At 35.9% G+C, this 22,592-nt stretch overlaps 1 long non-coding RNA gene across 3 annotated transcripts in view; it reads left to right on the top strand.

Annotated features, from left to right (window-relative positions):
• Nucleotides 1–9,911: 9,911 nt before the first annotated feature.
• Nucleotides 9,912–22,592, top strand: part of LOC134731426 (uncharacterized) — an 86,681-nt gene continuing 74,000 nt past the window's right edge. For 2 of the 3 annotated variants that reach the window (XR_010113665.1, XR_010113666.1), the window contains exon 1: nucleotides 9,934–10,067. This is a non-coding gene — a long non-coding RNA (uncharacterized lncRNA). Of the gene's footprint in view, nucleotides 10,068–22,592 lie in introns of all 3 variants that reach the window. The other variant, XR_010113664.1, reaches the window with a different exon arrangement.

The following is a 22,592-nucleotide window of genomic DNA, read 5'->3' as shown; positions in this document are numbered from 1 at the left end:
AGCAAGTATGTGAAACAGAAGCCTCGAGATTATATTCCACATCTAAGTACAGATAACGTTTATGTCTCCTGTGTTAAGGTTAATTTCCATGCATTTAGGCCCCTGAAATCCTCATCACCTCTGTGGCTGGTACCTGCAAAGTCAGTTTTGCTACTGAATGGGGCCCCAATTAAGAAGTGCTTGCTAGTGTCCTTCCAGCAATATCTTCTGAGTTTGAACAATTTTAGTGAAATAAATGTAACAAGGAGAAATGAATTCTCTTTAGCCTCTATTCAGCCAAAATTAGCCTCCGTGGATTCTGGCTCACAAAAGCACCACGGGCCTCTGGCTGTGCTCTGTAGCTGTGAAATAGAATCAAGATTCCATTAGGCATCCCAAGCTGCCTCCTTCTCCAGGGCAGACAATAAAAATGACAACAGGGGATTGTCCCTCAGCTAGTCTAACAAGGGGGTGGGTTCTTTTCTAAGTGACTAGATGTCTGTTTAGCTGAGGGAAAAATTTAAAGAGGCCATGGGCCAAATTTTCTTCAATTCTTTGTCTCACATGTTTGTTTCTAAGGTCATCTTCAGAGAGACCTTGATTTCTACCTCTGTTGGCACTTAGAGGCCATGGCTTTTTTCCCCTTTTTAAGAATTTGTGTGCTGAGACAAAAATAAGACACCAAACATAGTCCAGATGGTAGCATTATTCTGTTAAGAAATATCAGAAGTTTTAGCAATTGCACATGGATTACTGGTTTTGTCATTTTTTTTTTCTTAACTCAGGGATACAAACTTCTTAAGCTAGACAAATACTAGATTGGAGACAGAGTTTCTGTTTTCAGAATTTACTTATGAATGAGAATATTTAATAGATAATTCTATGCCAATAACCACATCATAAAGTGAATATGAAACACATAGGGCTTTATAACCTTGGCTTTACAATACCCTGTATGCTCCTGTGGCCCTCATGTATATCTTGGCCATTCTTTCTGTTGAGGGTCAAGTCTTCAGGTTGTCTACCATGGAGGGGCCCATGATAAACTATGACCTTGGAAAAATTCCCTTGGCCATAAGCTCCCAATCAATTTCTCATTTTATTTCCTATATCAAAAGTGCGAACATCTAAGAATATTTTCTTCCCCTATCCAAGGATAAATGTAATATAACTTATTCAGACCTCTCATAAATTTGATTGAACATTATTTCTCTTTCTAATTGGCCCAGTAAATAGAGTTTTGTATGTCCCTTGACAGATGCCATAGAATGAAATTCAATACAGCTTGTCAATGAATATCAGAAAGTTAAAGAGTTCATCAACCATTCATAGTAATTATACAGTATTCACATAGAGTCATACATGTATATTTCACAGTCACTTCTCCTTTGCTTCAGTCAAAATTACTGGCAGGAAGTAACATTATATAATCCATGGTGTCAATTACTAATGGTAGTGGAAAGTAAATCATAATGTTTTCATTATTGAATTGCTAATACTTGGAGGTTGTAATATTCCATATATAAAGTATTTAATAAGCAATTATTTATGTGCTCACTTACTGGATGTTGCTGAACCAAGGCATTTCTTTAACACTAAATGGAAATTCTATTCAATAATTCTTTCTGTAAAGTCATTCATTGGTATTAGAGTTCTATAGAGTTGAACAAAAGAATATGTTGCATATTTGTTATGGCATTTTAGCTAAAAAATAAAATAAACCAAATGGTACTGCAAATATTAAAATACAAATGGCCACTTATAAAATATAACTGACTGTAAGATAAAAGACAACTAAATTTATCTTGGTTTTGAACACTGAAACTGCAATCTGAATCTAATGAATAGATGGTCAGAAGACCAGCGCTCTTAAATTGGCTTTTCCATTTATAACTTATTGTGTCACCTCAGAAGATAATCCAAAAATCTGAGACTCCACTATATTTGTGAAATGAATACATGTTACTACCAAAATATTTCATCAATCATTTTGTGAATTAATATATTTTGTTAAATATTATTATTATAAATACAATAGACATAGTCTATTCGATTTAATTAATCACAAGTTACTAACATCCGAGCTTCCATAGATGAGTTAGTTTCATAGATGAGTTAATTATGATTCTTCAAACAATTGTTAAGTATAGCATCTAAGCACATTCAACTGTAACTGTTCAGTATTTGGTCTGATTAGGTTCTTTTTTGTTTTCAGTGTGGCTGTCTTTTTGACCCCAAACAAATTTGCATGAGGGAGAACTGAGATTTGGAATTAAGAGAAACTAGGCAGCATTTAAGCTCAAGTTAGGAAAAACAAACAAACAACAACAACAACAAAACTCTAGCAACAGGCTTATGTTTCATCTTTCCAGCACCTTGATGAAGACTTTAAAACACCTCATCAGTGTTCAAATTAACTTGGAAAGGTTCTCAGAGGAGGTGGTTTGGGAGTCATTCTTTGAATGATATACTAGCAGTAAAAAGGAAGAAATATTTTAAATAAGTTAAAGAGACATATGTGAACACGGAACATAAAAAGAAATAGGTAGAACCATGAGAAATCATGGCTTAAATGAAAGGTCTAAAATGAAAAGACTAGACAATTGCATATGATACGATTTAGAGGATCATAAGGCCTTCTAATGGTAGTTGGGAACTTTTAGATTATCTAGTACAGTGATTTTCAAAATTAGCTTAGCTACAGGGTTATCTACTCAAATAAAACTGTATAAGTAACCTAATATATAAAATAGGTCGGAGCCCAGCCACTCTGTGTGAATGGGAACCCTGGCTAATGGACAGTTCTCCCTCGTGCCTTAGCAGTAGCCTGCCGGATACCTTCATGGGAACTAGGGTTTAGGGTAGCACAATAATAAAAAAAAAAAACAACAAAAAAAAACATTTTTGATAGTTCTAGGGCTACCACTAGTTTGTATGACATCTTCTGTGAATTAGAAGAGGGCATTCCTATTATGTAGATGTGGCCCTGTGGATGGCTTGGCAAGAGGGCAGGGCAGCACCTTAAAGAGTTAAAAAAAGATGCTCGTGTTTCTAGGTGGAACCTGTCTAAATCCCATAACTCCATAAGAGATAAACTTAGCTTTTATGTATAAACTCCATCTATGTTCCACAAATAGCAACCCTTTGGTCATTCCTAAGCTTAGCTTTTATGTATAAACTCCATCTACGCTCCACTTATAGCAACCCTTTAGTCATTTATCTAGCTACAGGGTGCACTCACCCACAGCATGGTCTGCATTTTGGATGCTGGACCTGGGGAAACAGACAGCCCTGGAAGCAGTTGCAGATAAGTCCAGGTAGAGAATTCTGAGGTCCTGAGTACCTAGAATGCAGTCCACAGGGGCAGGTGGTCACATCATTTTGGCCATGAAGATTCATCTCATTGTGGGAAGAGGCCTCATTGGAGAAGAACCAGAGTGGGACTCCTGAAAGCATTAAGCTCAAAGCAGAAGCCCCTGTGTCTCCATCTAAGGATGACGCATGCGCTGAATATCCCCATCTACAGACTGATGGGGCATGAAGAGTGAGCAGATAATGGAATCTAAAGACAAAGAACCATTGGGATGAATTCCTTACAGGAGCTGGACCTCTTATAGGAGCCAGGTTAGGGCAGGAATGAGCAGGGGATTAGTATGCTGAACTCCCTCTTTGCCTTCTCATTCCCTGTCAGTGTTTTCCATTGGCCAAACCCATCCAGAATTCAGAGGACAAGGGAGACTGTTAATGTTGCCAATACAGGTCAGCCTCTGGGGGAAAGAGCAGAGAATCTGGAGCGGAAACAGAGGAAAGACAACAAGCCTTCTCAATAGAAAAGTGATCAGATTTACAAAGTGCTTCTTCATCAGTGTTTAGGATGACTGGAGATTGGAAAGGCTGGAGGCTATGACAAACTAACAAAAAAAATTATTTGTGTAACATAACTAGTTTGTCATTCCATATGTTATGTTATTGCTTCTTCACAATAACATAGCCTTGTGATATAAGTACTGTAAGATCTTTTCATTTTTTAATGAGAAAACCAACAGTTACAGATTTAAATGACTTATCTAAGACAATACTGGCCTTTTTGATTCCCTGCTAGTTCCTCTGAGCAATGCCATAGTCAACCATTGGTGAGTATTGGTTGTGTGGAGTGTCTGAAAGTCTAAGGAGGGGTGGCCAAATAGGAGACTGCAAAACATTGTGATTCTTAGCTGCTTTTTTTTTTTTTTTTCTGTTCTGCAGGCCTGAGGGCTGGAAGAGGAGTGGTATGGTGTAAAGCCCTGTAAAAATATCCTTATCTATTTAAATTGTAGAAGTTTTTCAAGTCTTTTTTTGTTTGTTTTTTAGGGGAGACAAGAGTCTCGCTCTGTCTCCCAGGCTGGAGTGCAGTGGCGCAATCTTGGCCCACTGCAACCTCTGCCTCCCAGGTTCAAGCGAATCTTGTGCCTCAGCCTCCTGAGTAGTTGGGACTACAGGCATGCACCACCACACTCGACTGATTTTTTTTATTTTTTATTTTTAGCAGAGATGGGATTTCACTGTCTTGGCCAGGCTGATCTCAAACTCCTGACCTCAAGTGATTCACCTGCCTCAGCTTCCCAAAGTGCTGGGATTACAGGCATGAGCCACCATGCCTGGCCTCAAGTCTTAACTTTAAACATTCTATTATGCTACTCTGAAATTATAAATTAAAATTTAAAAAGTTATCTGTCACATGAGATTTTTCAAAGTGTTTCTTTTTAGATTTAATAAGATGATTTCCTTAAGGATAATACTACATTGAAAATTTATTCCTACTGAAACATCAGAGGACTGTACCATACATATGGACTGACAACCTCCAGGTCATAAATATATGGGAAGTAGTTACTAAATAGTATTACTGCTATGGAAGAGACTGATAAGTATGCTGGTGAAGGGGTAATTTTTAAAAGTTTTCTGTAAGTCAAATAGATTTGGAAGTGTCACATGTTAGCCCATCAAAGGCTCTGAAAGGTCCTGCAGTGATGAGGCTGAGTTAGTTTGTTTAACCTGTAGAAGAGACTGACGATTGAACACTATCAAAATAGGGAAGGCAGGTAGAACTCAGCTCTCATCAAAACTCCTATTTGATATATATCCTTCTCCTCAGTATTTTGATGGCTTAATTTGGAGAAAGAGTGATTTATTTTGAAGTGTTCTCTGGAGGTCATAATGTCTTCTCAGTCCTGCTGATATAAAATGTTATGTTTGAGGAATATGATGTGGAAAGTCTTTAGTGAGTTAATTTTCTCAGAAGGGGTAATAGAAAGCTTTGTCTTCCAAAATGTCAAAGCACCATAAACCCTTCAAGATCACACATTGATTTAATTGTTATTTTGAAAATTTGTTCAAATTCAACAACTATATTTTATATTTTTCCCTCATCTAAAGTAATGTCTAAGGCTGTGCAATTCTCTCTAAAGGTATATAAGTGTTTCAATAACTCAAAGCATTTTCTCTTCCTATATTGTTTAGCTAAAAACACTCATTCAAATTATTACAGAATTTAATGGAACTTCTAAAACATTATTTGCTAATGAAAATAATTTCTCCTTATACTAAATATCAAATATCAAAGCTACTAATTTTGCCTTTCCAGGATTCTTTTCCCTTCCACCATTCTGGTTTCAGATCCATACCACCACACTCATGTCCCGTCCCCAAACACACTTGACCCAGGATTGGCCCATGGAGTGCCCCAAGTCCAGCCATTTAAGAGCCTTTTCCAGGACAAAAAATATAACTGGATTTGTGAGAAAACAGTCTTCTCAGCGATTGGTATGTGGGCCCCATGCTGCTGCTGACTGTGGTCCTTCCCCAAGATAGAAAAATCATGGCAGCAGGAGCGAATAATGTGCAAGGAGAAGAAAGATGGCAGTAGTGAGAGTCGATGCATTTTTCTTTTGGCTCTTTAAGTTAGTTGTAGAGATTCTGTTGAGATTCTGTCACTTTGCAACTGAAAGTTATCTGATGAGCACACTAAAGGATAGCAATTATTTCATTCTTTGATATTTATGTTGGGTGTTGAAACTTTTACCTAGTAACTCCCTATTTGGAGGTAATTCACTCCAGTGATGCTGATTGCAGTTAAAACAAATTTTATTTGAATATACAAAAACAAAAATGAAACCACTTGCAATTTCTTATGAAGGAAAATTTGTTATATTTTTTCCTAATGATGTGAAGCAACTCTGCAAACTGCCTAGGAAAATATATGTCTTCCAGATTCGGGGACTTATTTCATGGGTATAAAGGTTTTTGAAGAAATGTATAAATTAGAACTCCATACCCTTGGCCTCTTTATAGACACAGTAAATTATCTTAGAAAATAAGACTTGTAACAAAATCAGGTCTTGATTGTTAGAAATGGGTTAGTAGCAGTTGAGAATTCTGCATTTTAATATAACATTCATATATATATGAATACATTAAAATATATGCTTATATATGTATTTTTTAGCAAAAGTAAACTATTTGTACTTGTCCAGTTATCTAACTTCTGCCAAAGAATAGGGTATGTTGACAACTCTTTGTTATTATCTTGATTTCAATCCTTCTGTTGGAGAAAGATATTGTGAGTTGTTAGCAACTATGTGGTGAACAGCTACTGTGTGTAGAACATGTTGAATGATACTGGGGGGTAAAAAATTACAAGGTCATGGAAAACTCTACTGATTGCTACTGATGATGATGTTTTGAAGTTCAGCTACTCTGAAACACTCTGGTCCCATACACAATTGATATTAGAGTTGTCCACTTTCTATACTTCATTCCTTTATAAATAACAACTATGCTACAGTTACAGATTACAAGTACTTTACTTGTGCATAACAATTAATTCTTATAACATTATTGTGAAAAAGTTATTATTCTTATTTTGTAGATAACAAAACTAATATTCATAGATTTTTATAACTTTTCAAAGCTTACTTGGCTAGCAAGTAGCAGAGATGCAATTGAAACACAGTGTTTTTCTTTCAAAATCCTAACTTTTCGAATATTGCCTGTCCAAACAGAACAACCATATATTCATTTTCCATTTAGATGATTTCATTTTATCTATCACATTAAAATAGTATAATAATTCCTATGTTATTGAAAGAAGTTAAATATCTTAAAAAACAAAAACACAAAAAACGACATTGACATTTACATTTCAATACTCCATTGTTCACTTTCCTCTCCCAAACCTGGCAAAATGAAGCTGAGGCTATGGTAGGCGAGAGGTGGGGAGATCCATTTCACACTTTGTTTGCACTGCCTTTGGCATGTGGGGCCAGACAAACGAGAGGCAACCACAAATCCCCCCATTTGACCACTTGTCCAAAGGGGAGGTGAAAAGGTTTAGTGGGAAAAGTTTGACATTTTATCCCAAAACAAATATTAGAGATTATCTGTGGAATTAAATTATCCATATGTACACAGTCTAGGGAATTAACTCTATCTGAAATGGTGGATTATTGCAGAAATTGAAACTAAGCCCTTAAGGCACTCCTTTTACTTTGTTCTCCATATTTTTTACAATCAGCTTTTAGATTATTTTGGCTATTTTGACGGCTGCTTTTCAGTATATTCCTATTTGATATGTATTTGTGCACTGCTTGAGCTGGTTTGAACAATTTTTAAGAAAGTATTCCCCTGATAGCCCTAGAAGCAGACAAGTATTACTTGAAGGGAAAAAGGAGATTTCTATTATGTTTGAGAGTCACAAGTGAGCAGAAGAAATTTGAGAAGTATAAAATACTCCACAGACTGCAAATCCAAAACCAAAACATGACTAACAAGGTTTTGACAAAATAAAAAACCCACTGGGGTTTTTTTAAGTGATACTTTTAGTGAGTATCTTATATATTTTTGTAAGTGATATATATATTTTTGTATATTTTTGTAAGTGATACTTTTAGTGAGTTATTCTTTCCTGAATATATGTATGTATATACACACACATATATATATACACACACACATATTTATGTGTGTGTGTAATATATATGCAATTTTTACTTAACAATCTTTCAAAAGACCCCAGATCTGGACAAGAATTAAGAAAATTAAACCAAATAAAAATAAATATGACATGGTCCTCACCACTTTATGAAAGCCCAAGAAATTATTTCAGCGATGGAAGTATGTTAAGGGATATATGAAAGCAGTAAGACCATCTCCCTCAGCTTATTCTTTCTTATAACTGCTTATTGGCATATGGCTAACAAATTTGGCAAAATCGCCTTCTCATCATGACTCTCTGAGTTTGGCAATTTGTTCCCCCATGGGGAGGAACCCTGCAATAGGGTGGGTGAGTGAGGATGCACTAGGAGAACGACTCTCCTTCCCCATTCCTCAATTTTTTGCCCAGCAGAAGTGGCACACATGAGCAGAAGCACGTTCAAGCTATTTATTACCTAGAAAATTTTACACATTTTAAATGTCACAGAAACTAAAAATAAATGGACTTCACTTTTAAACTACATCTTAGTTTTCCATTCTGAAGCACTTTCGACAATCATACTAGGTTTCGTTTTGTAGTTTGAGCTAATTAAATGATCTTCAGAGGTAGTATTTCCCATGCTTGTTTGTATTTCCACAGAACAGGGAGCTCCATGTCAGCTCTATACACTTATCCTGAAGTTGGGGCATAAAATGTGAGTCAGTGATTAAGAGTAATGGCAGTATATTGTGACCAAGAACTAATAAAAGAATGCCTTGTCTGACATGGGTCTAATATGCCCAGGTTTGGTGTTTCTAGTTACTGCTGGGTGAGAATCTAAGACATATTGAAGACTCTATCACAGACTATGACTCATTTTAACATTTATTCTTTTCTTCAACATCTGTTTTGTTGAAGACTACAGCAGTGTTTATTGGACTAAGAAATGGGCCTCTGCTGGTGAGGTGAGTTCTAAGACAGTTATACAACTTTAGTTTGCATGAGAATTACTTAGAAGACTTGTTAAAACACATCAGCTTAGACCCCAGCCCCAAGGATTTTTATTAAGAATGTCCAATACGTGGCCTAAGAATTTCCTTTTCTAACAAATTCCCAGGTGATGCTGAAGTTGCTGGTCCAGGGACCACACTTAGAAACCATTGCTCTAAGCTATTCCCCATGTTTAGCTTAAATAATTACTCTTTAAGTGAAAACAGGTAATAGGCAGAAGAGGGACAAGGCTCAATGTGTCACGTGCTGTTATTAATTGCATAAATTCATTTTTAAAGGGATAGCAAGGACTATGAACGCCAATCTTAAGAGTTTTTTAGGCAGGGTGCAGTGGCTCACATTGGTAATCCCAGCATTTTGGGAGGCCAGGGCGGGTGGATCACTTGAGGCCTGGAGTTTGAGACCAGCGTAGCCAACATGATGAAACCTGTCTCTACTGAAAATACAAAAATTAGCCAGGTGTGGTGGCACGTGCCTGTAATCCCAGCTACTTGGTAGGCTGAGGCACGAGAATCACTTGACCCAGAAGGCAGAGGTTACAGTGGGCTGAGATTGTGCCACTGCACTCCAACCTGGGCAACAGAGCGAGAGTCTGTCTCAAAAATAAATAAATAAATGAATGACATTTTATATAATCTCTGAGAAAGAGAAATTTAAACTTACATAAAAGTCACTTCAGGGGCTAAATACTTTCCAGGTATCACTGGATACTGATTCATTACACAATAAAAACACATTGATAAGAATAATTTTAAAGAAGATTTAAAGATTTGTAAAATAAAATCTTCAAAACCTGTTGTACAATCTTATTTCTAACAGTTTTAGGTTTTGTGGAAGAAGTTTGTACCAAAAAATAAAAAGTAAAAACGTAAGTTTCAGGATTGATTTCAATCTGATAATTGTCCCAGAGGAGACTTACTTCATGGGACCTGAGAACCCTGAGAATCTGAACTAAATTACTCAGGCTGTTAAGACATCTACGATAGCTCTGAATGGTGCTCCGAGGGCCAAGCCAAAAGGCTGCTACTACTCCTGAAGAGAACTCATTCCACGGAGTAGCCAATGTAGTGGGGAGCGTCCCTGGACTACTTAAATACTGCAGTGCACACATAAGAGGAACGTGCTGGTAAATACCTCAGCCTCACATTTCATCGAGAAATTTTAATATGTGCTATATTGTGTTGTTTCCAATTTGGTTGCAGTGGTTATGCGAATTTTGCCTTGCTTTATTTATGTATTATATCTCTGTGGTGTGTGAGCACTCAAGAAAATATGTAAGAAATATAATCATGGGTATAGTTTAAAAACAGTAAAACAGAGTTAATATAAGCTAGTTGTAAAATATAGTGCAGCAATATTGTTCCATATGTGCTATTTGAAATATTCTAGGAGGAGAATTAGGGCTTCCAAATTAGCTGGTTCCCCCTCTTACATATGAATAATATAAGTAAATATTAATTTTTATTACGATTTCCCATATAAAATATTTATGCTATGCAGATTTTCATATTCAAATATTTCTTTTTAAATTAATTTAATAAAATATTTGTTTTTTTTTTCCTTTAAAGCTCCTGATTGCCTCTTATAAAATGATGCAATGGTTAGAGGTCATTTTACCAGAGGTAAAGAACATAAAAAATAATTGTTGCAAAGAAAGTGAAGCATTTTGTACACAATTTAAATTCCAGTGGTAGTTAGCAGGAAAAGCTAAGGAAACAATGAACACAGTTTACTATTGTAGACAGAAAAGCAAAAATGTGGAATAACTTTCCAGTTTATTTCTTTTGTTTACAGGGGACATTATTCATAGAAACTGTAATTCAAGGACTCCAAACTAAAAATTATGACATTCTGTATTTGTTTTATAATAAAAATTGTGATTCCACAAGGAAAAAAAAAAGGGCAACTGTTCAACTCTTTGATGACAAACCTTGCTTACTTTAGGGGTAGTTTGGTTTTTCAGAATGTTGCTTTAATAATTATTTAATATATAATATGAATTCTCTATGGCAGCCTAGATTGCTAATTCCTTGAGAATACAGATAATTAATCATTGTTTATCATTGTGCCTTGAGTTTGGTGAGGGTTTAACAAATGTTTGTTAATATTTTAGCTATATTTGGGATAGGTAGGCCACTGGAAAAGTCAGCATTTCATTCGCAGCTCTGCACTAGCTAGCTGCTTGATTTCTAGAGCACACTTTCATTATGTGTAAAATGAGGGGAAGAGAATAAATGGCCTCTAAAGTTCTTTCTACCTCAAAAATCACATTCTGCGTAATTAAATGCTGTACAAGACCACTGCAGCTTGCACAGAAATAGTATACAAATTTAGAAAGTATAAATTGTGGTATATTCTTAATAATATGGAATTCTTTCATTCTGTTTCTCCTTTTCTGCGCTCTCTGTTCTTCTTTCATGACACCCAATCTTCCACAGCCCATCAAGACTCCCTTTCTGCTCACACATTGTTAGTGGACCACAACAGTCCTCCCTTTGACTACTGCTGTGGCTTCACTTTACTTGATGCTACCAGTGTTCTCTAATGAAAGCAGTGAGGGTATTGGTTCTAAAATCCTGATTTTTCATCTTAAAGTCATTTAATTACCTTCACTGTGTACACAATGGAGTCTTCAGCTGTGCAGACAGCATCCTCCAAGGTATGACCACACTTATCTTTTATGCCAATTTTTATCCACATAAAGATTTGCTATCCCATATTCCATGGGGATAAATCAGTCATTTGCTCCACTCTGGAGGTGCATGTCCTAGATCATCGTCATGGAACTTTCTTACTTATTGTTCTTGCTAGATTTAGTTTAACCTACAAGGGCCCATCTCTGTCCTCCACAGGATCATATGCCTCAGACTGTAATCATTCTGAAAGCAGGGATCTGGTCTATTTTATCTTTATATCCCCTTAACACAGTACGATAGATCCCTGGGCCCATAAAATTCTTGTGGACTGAATGAATGAAAAGACAAATGAATACAATTTTATATATACCTATTTAAGAATATTTTCAACTTGGCATCGGTAGCTAGTTTTTATGACACAGAAGGGAGGTTGTTGCATCAATAATCATAATCAAAATCATTTTTTTTGTTTCAACTGGGCATGTCACATTAATTTCCTCATGTGTAAAATGAAGACTATTATGATCCATGCCCTAGCTGTTCATATGGGAAAAGCTAAGTGAAAGCACTATACAAATGTCAGTTATATATGACTGGGAGTTCATTTCATTGTTCTGTCTTAATCGTTTTGCATGCTTGATATCTGACACATAATAGCAATTAGTTTATTGACTTTCAACTTTTTAATCTCCCTATTTTGTATAATCTGACCAGGGATTTCAAAGCTTTTTTATTTCAAGAGTGGGTTTCTTAAATAATCTCCAAATAGAGACTTTATATTTGTATAACTATATATATTCTTTGCCTTTCTTTTTCACATGCATATCACACAAGCATACACCATCCCCCTTTGCCCCTACCACAAACATAGTCAGGTGACGAGTGATCTTATTAGGTAATTTGCATGGCCATAGGATTTATTTATCTTTTAGATAATTTACAGTTTAAGTATATAAACATTTTTATTAAAAATAAGATAGCTTTTAAGCAACCAACTTGCTTGCTTTGAAAAGTAAAAGAAAGTGTGTAACCTAAATATATTAATAAATTATGAAAATTTGAGATCCCATATATAAATGTACAAAATAAATCATTTCAAATCATTGACGTGTTTATTTAATGTCTTATGAGCAAGTAAGATACATTTTCAATCTTGAGAAATTTATAATCTAGTGAAAAAGGCAAACTTGCAAATACATAAATACTATAGCCCAAATATTTGACTTGCCTATACATAATATTCATATCTTTGTGATCCAAATTCAGGATGTCTAATTTTTTTACAGATTTATCTTCTCTAAATAATTTTGAAAATTTCCAGAAATGCTCATGTCCATCCATGAATGTGTCCTGTCAGTACTTACTTTGGCTGCTGATATGCTTGCAAGTTTTGCCAAGCTGCCAGCTACTCTGAGGCTGGGCTTCAGCTCCCATGTTTTTTACCTTGACCTGCTTCCTTCTGTGATGCTCAAAGGCAGTGAGACTGGAGAGGTGTTGCTCTTACCAGCAATAGACCTTTGCACTTAATTATGCTTGATACTTAATTGAGAGGGAGAAAGAGTCTTTCAGCAAGGTTTCTCTCATCTCAAAAGGTTACAGTGGGAAGGTTCCACAGGGCAGATCTCAATAGTCATGCAGACATTGTAGGGGACACTGGGATACTTGTCCCAGTTCCTTAGCAGATAGCCTCCAGCTCTTAGCACCTTCAGGGTCTGCTGCCTGCAACCAAGGTCGACCCCTTCCCAAGGCAATACATTCTGATGGGCAATTTTCACCTCAGAGCTCCCTATGGGGTTGGCCAAGGCTTTGTCAAGACTGCACTGCAGTTAAGTTGCTCTAATTACCCAGTTTGGCTCCCTTCCTCTTCCTTTCTTTAATGGGTATCAATCCCTAATAAATATCATGCACATCAAAATCTTTCATATTTGTTTCCAAAGAACCTACCTGTGATAGAGATTTTGCCCTAAGCTGCTGCCTGCTCCTTCTGATGCCAAACCAACCACTGGTTCCGTTGCCAGCATCATCTAGGGGTGGATCTTCTTCTATTCCCCCAAGAAATAAAGCTTCTGCAAAAGAAGAATCCTCTGGTGTTCAATGTAATCCTTGACACCTTGATTCCTCAAAGAAACTCCTCCCACATGCCCTGGAGAATAATCCTTTCAGTGTGTTCAGGCTGTGGAAAACAAAAGCTGGCAAAAGGAATTTTCTGCAAGCAGTTCCTGCTTTTTACATTGCTTGCAACTTCTTCTGTTTAAGAAAGCCCAAATCTGTCTAAAAGCTTGGAGAGATTTATTTATTTATTTAGAAACAGAGTCTCACTCTGTCGCCCAGGCTGGAGTGCAGTGGTGTGATCTCAGCTCACTGCAACCCCTGCCTCCCGTGTTCAAGAGATTCTCCTCCTTCAGCCTCCTGAATAGCTGGGACCACATGCGTGTGCCATCATGCCCGGCTAATTTTTGTATTTTTAGTAGAGATGGGGTTTCACCATGTTGGTCAGGCTGATCTTGAACTCCTGGCCTCATGTGATCCACCCATCTCAGTCTCCCAAAGTTCTGGGATTACAGGCAGGAGACTCAGCACTCGGTCTAAAAGCTTGGAAAGATTTAATTTGACAGATAGGAACATGTAGTGCGAGTAAAGCATATATTGCTATCTGAATAAATTATTCCAGGGTTTTAAGCAGGGGGATATCATTGCCATATCCATGCTTTAGAAACAGAACTATGGCAAGAGAATAGAGGGTGAATTAGGGGTTGGGTGGGTTGAAAGCGAGTGAAGACAAAGAGGTTAGATATGGAGCTAACAGATCAGCCTAGGTGAGAACTGAGGAAAGAGTAAACTATAGAAGAAGCTATGGACATAGAGATTAGGAGGCTGCATATAAATGATAACCCAGAGTCAGAAGTGCCTTATTTTAGAACTTGAAGAGGAAGAGGGAGTCAAAGATGACTCAAGATTCTATTTGGATCTAATGAAAAGACAATGACGCCATCAACAGAAATGGAGGCACAGAAATAGGGCTGTTATGAGGGAGGGAAAATGATTTTAGTGGAGAGAGGGCAGAGTTATAGATGACTGTTGGGAACATGACCAAACAGTTGGATAGGTAGAGGCTAAAGTGGGGGTTCAGAATCACCCACTGGGAAGCACTACTCAGTCATACAGACTTGCTTTCTTCACAGAACGTTCTTCAAGTGCCAGTGGAGTGATGTGGGTGGGGAGGGTCTTTGTCATCAGAAAGCTCCTACAGTTGATACATAAAATTTGTTGTTGTCCTCCTGATTCTACTCTCTATAGCAACAACTTGGATATGGGCTGGTTTCAAGAGGTGTCATGAGATGGTGCTGAAAGAGGAACAATTAAGCAGATAATACATCTGAAAGCAAGATAAGTAGCTATGGGTTAAGTAGAAGACTGAGAACTAAAATATTTTGCTCCTATAAGAAAAGAAACAAGAAAAAATCTCCAGTTAATCTCCAAATAAAGAATAGAGACTCATTTCCTAACTCATCTTCTCTCGGGAGAAGAGAGAACTGATGAATATTCTACTTCATCATCATTTGGAATCAGATTCAGCTGGAGGAATGGGGTTCTGCAATCCTTTGACATCATTACATTAACAAAAAGAGAAAGCTTTTGACCTCAAATGAAAAATCTCTTCCCTGTCATTTAAATACTAGCCATTAAATCTCTGCTTCCTGGAATCTGAAATAAAAATTCCAAATCTTTTGGAAACACAATTTTCATTCACAATATGTCTTTTACTAAGACATAGCTGATGTTGATATGATCATTCACACTTTTCTCATTTTAATTGTCTAATATTGCACAGCATTTATAATTAAAAGTCATTTTAAATATATTATTTCTTTAAAAAATTAGGGCTAATTATAGTATTAAAAATTCAATATTTATTTAGCACTTATATGCCAGTTGATTTGCTTTTTCTGCATGATCTTTTATTCCTCACATCCAATCTTTTAAGGAGGTACAATTATTATTTATTTTTCTTTCTTTTTTTTTTTTCTCTGAGACAGGGCCTCACTCTGTCACTCAGGCTGGAGTGCAGTGGCACAAACATAGTTCATTATGGCCTTGAAGGAAGTGTAATTATTATTCCTATTTTACAAATGAGAAAAATAAAGCCAAGAGATTTTAAGTATCTCAAAGTCACATGGTTTATAAATGTGGAAGACAAGACATAAAGATAGAACTGCTTGATCATAAAACACTTTATCTTGACTATGTATTATTCTAACTCCTCTACGTGGCACTGAATCTTAAATTTAGATTTTTGTAGGTTAGAATGTGTATTTTGAAAAGTGCTGAATTATGAAATAAAAGTGTTACTTTTATTGACTCTGTGTGGGATAACAAGATTTAATTTAGTTAAAAAATGAGTTAATTATGTAGAGAGATACAAAATCATGAATACAATGGATAATTTTTAAGAACCTTTTAAAGACAATTCATAAAGAATTGAATACCATGATTAAAGTTACCCTACCTATTGTTTTTACCATTTTGGATAATTGGAAAATATTAAAAGTAAACTTTTAAAATTTATAAATGTGTAGTTAATGGTATTCATTTTATACTTTGAAATAATTAATTGGAGCTTAGATACCTTTATTCCAAAGTTGTGAAAACATACCTGAGAAAAATTTCTAAAGTTCCTGTATGACTCTGAACATTGTAACATTTTTCTGGCTAATTTCTTATGTCAGTGCAATATAAAAATAGAGATAGAACACTTTGAAGTTGGATACTATATTAGTTAGAGTAATATCAGACTATGATTAAAAAATTAAATGCATATATCTCAAACACAGAGAGAATGAGTTCGTTCCAGATCAACTGGCAAAGTGAATGAATAGGGAGATGTGCTCTAGTCTATGCAGTTATTCAGGGATCCAGGTTGATGAATATTGCCATTTTCTTCATGCACATTTGCATCCAGCTGGCAGAAGAGGGAAAAAAGCCTGGAGGATTTTGAATGGGAAGTTATACGAGGCTGGGCATCTAAGATACACACATCACTGACTTACATTCCATTGGCTAGAATGCAGTTACATGGAGATGTCCAACTACAAAGGAGGCTGGAAAATATACTCTGTGTGTCCAGAAGAAGAAATGGGTGGTGTTATATTTATGGTGATCTCTGCCACAGAAAACTGTAGGTTTAGGTCTCAACATTGACAGTTACTTCTTGTGAACTTGAACATATCATTTAACCTTTTTGAGCTTGTTTCCTCTTTTATAAAACAGTAATTTGGCCAGGTGTGGTGGCTCATGCCTTTAATTCCAGCAGTTTGGGAGGCCAAGGAGGGCAGATCACCTGAGGTCAGGAGTTCGAGACCAGCCTGGCCAACATGGCGAAACCTCATCTCTATTAAAAACACAAAAATTAGCCAGGTGTGGTGGTGTACAACTGTAATCCCAGCTACTCGGGAGGCTGAGACAGGAGAATTGCTTGAACCCGGGAGGCGGACGTTGCAGTGAGCCAAGATCGTGCCACTGCACTCCAACCCAGGTGACAGGGTGAGACTCCATTTCAAAACAAAAACAAAAAACAAAAAACAGTAATTCATACTTTGTATATTTGTTACAGGAATTAAATGCGATTTGTCTATAGTGTCCTTAGCTCTTAGCTCACTATTGGCAATAGGGACTACTCAGTAAATGGTAGCTATTTTCTTTTTTTAAGAAGATACTCACGCACATTGTTTTAGGTGTGATGAGTTCTTAGAACTTGGTGGGTATGATCTAGGATCAGAAACCACTGGACAAAATCTTGAGCAAGGGACAAATTGGAGTAGAGATTTAGATTATTATTACTATTAAGTAATAATAATGATAGCATTCATTGTGTACTAACTTGACAAAGATCTTTTCATAAATTAACTCATTCGATATTCTCAATAAACTTATAATACAAATGCCATTATTATCCTAATTTTTTAGTTGAGGAAACAGAGATTTAGAGAAATTAAATACTTTTTTTTTTTTTTTGAGATGGAGTCTCGTTCTGTTGCCCAGGCTGGATGGAGTGCAGTGGTGGATCTTGGCTCACTGCAACCCCTGCCTCCCAGGTTCAAGCGATTCTCCTGCTTCAGCCTGCCTAGTAGCTGGGATTACAGGCACACTCCACAATACCTGGAAAATTTTTGTATTTTTAGTAGAGACAGGGTTTCATCATGTTGACCAGGCTCGTCTCGAAATCCTGACCTCAAGTGATCCACCCACCTCAGCCTCCCAAAATGCTGAGATTATAGCTGTGAGAGCCACTGCACTGGCCAGATTTAGAAAGATTAAATAATTTATGCAAGTCCACAATCAAATTGTGGAAGTAAGATTTGATTCCAGATCCATCTTACTCCAGAGTTCACGTCCTAAATAATCCCCCAAAAAGTGAGCACCAGAATCTAGGATGATGGAAATTTATTAAATAAGATTTGAGAATGAAAACAAAAGTAAATGAAAGTCTCAACAGTGTTCTGAAGAGTTATTGACTTTCTTCAGACAAGCCCAAGAACATGAAAACGCAGTTTTAAAGACGAAGGATTTGTCCCAGAGATCCAGCTCACAGGATAAAGCAGGGAGACCAACATCAGTAATAGTATCTTTGACCACTGAAAAATATTGCCTAGAGCAAATTGACATAACTCAGAATGTGAGGATGGATTGGAAAAAAATACATAAATATTTGTTGATAGTGTCTGAGATTCAGCTTATTACTCCAGAGTGTAAGGATGCCACCTGGGGATACTGCCAGGTCATGCCTGAAGTCTTACCACCCAAACCAAACCAGAGGGGAGCACAGTGAACACCCCTGCAGCCACATAGCATCAATGAAAGGATCTGAAATTTGGCAAGATTGGAAACACCTTCGGACAGGTGAGTGCTAGAGTAGGGAAAGGGCTTACTAATGGTGAATGGTTCCCACCTGTAGTGTAAGGAGGGCGAGGGAGATTCAGTTTGGGGAATAGGGATTTATCTAGGTTAAGGGGTATTTACTTCTTTTGGAGCTCAGATTGCATAAGGGCAGTCTCTGCTTGAGCGGGAAGCAGGCACTGTCCAAAGTGCTTTCTTTGATCCTCTTCAATGAAAGTGATCTACCCTGCCTATGAATCTCTAAATAATAAGTATGTAATGCTCTCTCTCTCAATTTCACACTCACATATACATTTGGACTTTTCAGGGCATTCAAAAGACACATACAACCATTTCCATTTCTGTTTGAATGTGATTCAAACGGAGGAAGGAAATCAGATTTCCAGAGACATTTTGTTACTGGATGAAGGTGGGGGTTGGTTGGGGAATGGAGGGAGAAGGAGAATAAAAGGGAAAGTAGGTAGCATTGGTAAAGCAACTTCTGCCTGCTGGAAGGTGGCATATCTTGGATGGAAATATTCAAGTACTGCACGCAATATCACCATATATTTCGGGATTGATAATCATGTGCTCATTTATTTAGCCCCCAAACAGATGTAACCAACATCATCACTTTCTATGAATAATAATTTGCATTTTATTTTTAGTAAATAAAAACTTCTGGTTCTATTTTTGAGGCAGGGCCTAAAATTCACACACACACGCACACACACACACACACACAATGTTTATATTGTAAAAATGCCATTGCCATTGGCTTCTTTTCCATCTACAATTTTGAATTCAATAATGCATAATATCAACAACAGCAACAGCAATACGGGGAAAGGGTGCTTGCCTTTTGAAGTGGAATAGAAGCTCTGTGGCTAATGGGACCATGCTGTAACTCTCTTGAGCTATACTTGAGCTAGATATATCCCTGTGGAAAGTAGCAATTACCTTCAATCTCCCTGATCTGAAGTAATCCTTGCTACATGCGTCCCTCATTGTGAGTGATGAGGCCCACTGTTTGCTGAGTCTAAAACTAAATGATCTTTCACAAGCAAAATTTAAACTTGAAATAGGATTCTCTAGCTCCCGATTCTGAGTCTATTTTTTTTCGTGTACTTTATACATTCCCAAATCAGGTTCAGGCTGGCTACAGATGGTGCTGGTGTGTAATGAGAAGGGCTCTGAAGCTGCTCCAGCTCCCAGGGGAGGATTCGGTAATGGAACTAACTATGTATTGTCCACCTTATATACCAGATTTGATTTTGGACTATTTGCCCAACTGTGTTTGTTTATTTCTCAGCACTGGAGGGCTTCCATTAGCTCCAGGCTGATTGAACATAGACTATGGAGTAAGAAGGAACAGAACATTTTTTCCCCGGAATGCTGATGTAATCCCTTTTCTTTTACTGACAACTGAGTAATGTTTGCCATTGGAAACTGTGCTAGAAATGAGCTGATATTTGCAGTCATTAGTGGAAAAGAATTGTTTTGATCCCAGGGAACAAAGTGAGCATTATTTTTTGGATGACAACGTTTCAGAAGTTTGTGCCTAAAACTTGTGTATTCAAGACCCTGAAAGGGGAGCTGCTAACATTTTTAAAGCTGAAAATTACCTTGTTTCAGAAAATCAAAAGATTAATATTTAAGACCTCATAAATTTTGCTCATAGAGCATAGCCGAATATTATTATCATAACGAAAACCAAAACCTCAACTCAGCAAATTAGTCACCAAAGACCACATGTAAATTGACATTTTAGTTTTTTAACTAATGGAATCATTTGTCATATTACTGAAGCAGTTCACTATAAAAATAAATTAAGAATAAATAAATTGCAGTCATAGCAATCATGGTGAAATTATTAGCAATCACATTTACTGGCATGAAAGTTTTTTTGCATGCTTCTCATCAGCAGATGTTTTTGAAAATAACTTTGCAAACAACATCAATGTTATATCAAGGTTTATTTTTTAATTACTAAAAGCATAGTGGAAGTAAAAAAGAAGTTACTAATTAAGAAGTGAAAGAAAATGTTGTCTTTCCCTTTCGAATATACACAAGTTCAACTACACAATTCTAATATCAAAATGAGAAATCTCTGTACTACCTTAACTACTACAAAGAAAATTAGAAAGCAGAGACTAGCTCATGCAGTTTCTAAATAAATGAAAAGGAAATTACATTTCTCTGGGCAAATATTTACTTCCTAAAGCGTGCCAACAAAAGCTACTATTTTAGAAATGGGACTTGCTAGTAACTAACATGTACTTAGTTGATTTAATTGGAAATGTGCTGTTTTTCCTTTTAAGCCTGTGCTTTAATTGTAGAATAAAGAATTTTCAATCTGATGTTCTAATTGCACTTGGGATCTGGTATCCTGTTTACATATATATCAATCTGTAAGATGGCTTCATATGTATCAGTGTCGGCCATATTAGGAAGAACATCTAACCTATTTTTACTTTGGTGTTCATTAACAGGACATTTTTGTTTCTAGATTTTAAAAATTAAACTTTATCCTTACTATTCATTTTGTGGATAAAAACATTGTGCCTTTTATTTGAAATTCGAGTAAAATTTCAAGTGGAAAAATGTAGAAAAATAATTTTAAGTTGTATAAAATGCAATTTAGTACTGACATGCAGTTACTCGCTGAAAGTAACTTCTATCTCTATATAATGCATACACAAAGACATTTCTCCAAATGGCTATTCTTATTTCTACCTAATATTTGGTTTAATCAATTAGTAGGGTGAGATAAGAAAACTTTCCAAGCTTCTTATGCAGCTAATTTTATATATACATATACATGAAGTAACAAAAGTTGTAAATATTCTTATTTTTCTTTACAAAAATGAACCCTCCATGATGCTTTAAAAACAGATTAAATTATAACCAATGTTTGTCTGATTGTGATTTTTTATTCCTCATTTTACAAACTATTTTGGACCTATCAGACGCAGTCACTGGGATAATATTTGGTATTGACATGATGTGGTTGAAGAGCTATATTCAAGTGAATTTGGAAAAAGAAAGTGCTATTTCCAGATAAAGGAAATTGCTTTTTAAAGTCCAGTGGACTAGCCACCTAAAATGAGGATGGAGAATGGAGAACTGGAAGAAAGGAAAGAAAGGGAGAGGAGGAAGAAGGAAGATATGAGAGAATAAGGGAAGGAGCAGAGGATGGGAGCTTAAAATCTCATAATGGGCTTGAGATTGGCTGTTTAAAATCAAACATACTTCTTGAGTATTCCTTTCACTTAGAAACAGTTACAGCTGCCTCTTCATTTATGTTTTCAAGATTCACTAGAAAACTGCAGCATTCATAAGGAATCTTAATCCCTTCTTAGATTTGGAAATGTTGGGTAATAGCTTTGGGGCAATGCTCAGCTGCTAGAGACTCACACAGTTTTCCTACTAGTGTAATATATATATATATATATATATATATATTCCATATATATTCCACTACTAGTGTAATATATATATATTCCACTGGTAGTGTAATATATATATATATTCCACTGGTAGTGTAATATATATATATTCCACTGGTAGTGTAATATATATATATTCCACTGGTAGTGTAATATATATATATTCCACTGGTAGTGTAATATATATATATTCCACTGGTAGTGTAATATATATATCCATATATATTCCACTGGTAGTGTAATATATATATATTCCACTAGTAGTGTAATATATATATATTCCACTAGTAGTGTAATATATATATCCATGTATATATTTATATATGGAAATATATATATTTATATATTATATATTTTTATATATATCCATATATTTATATATGGAATATATATATTTATATATGGAACATATATATATATACTAGTAGTGTAATATATATATATCCATATATATATACTAGTAGTGTAATATATATATATCCATATATATATATATTACACTAGTAGGAAAACTGTGTGAGTCTCAAGCAGCTGAGCATTGCCCCAAAGCTCTTACCCAACATTTCATATATATTATATAATATATATTATATTTATATATAATATATATTATATAATTTATATATTAATATATAATATATATAATATAATATTATATATATGGAAACATGGAAGTAGATAGTAAAAGAATAA

Source organism: Symphalangus syndactylus, chromosome 9, assembly GCF_028878055.3.
Source record: "Symphalangus syndactylus isolate Jambi chromosome 9, NHGRI_mSymSyn1-v2.1_pri, whole genome shotgun sequence".
NCBI lineage: Eukaryota > Metazoa > Chordata > Mammalia > Primates > Hylobatidae > Symphalangus > Symphalangus syndactylus.
Note: the sequence above shows the minus strand (reverse complement) of the source record. Positions and strands in the feature narration are given on the sequence as shown.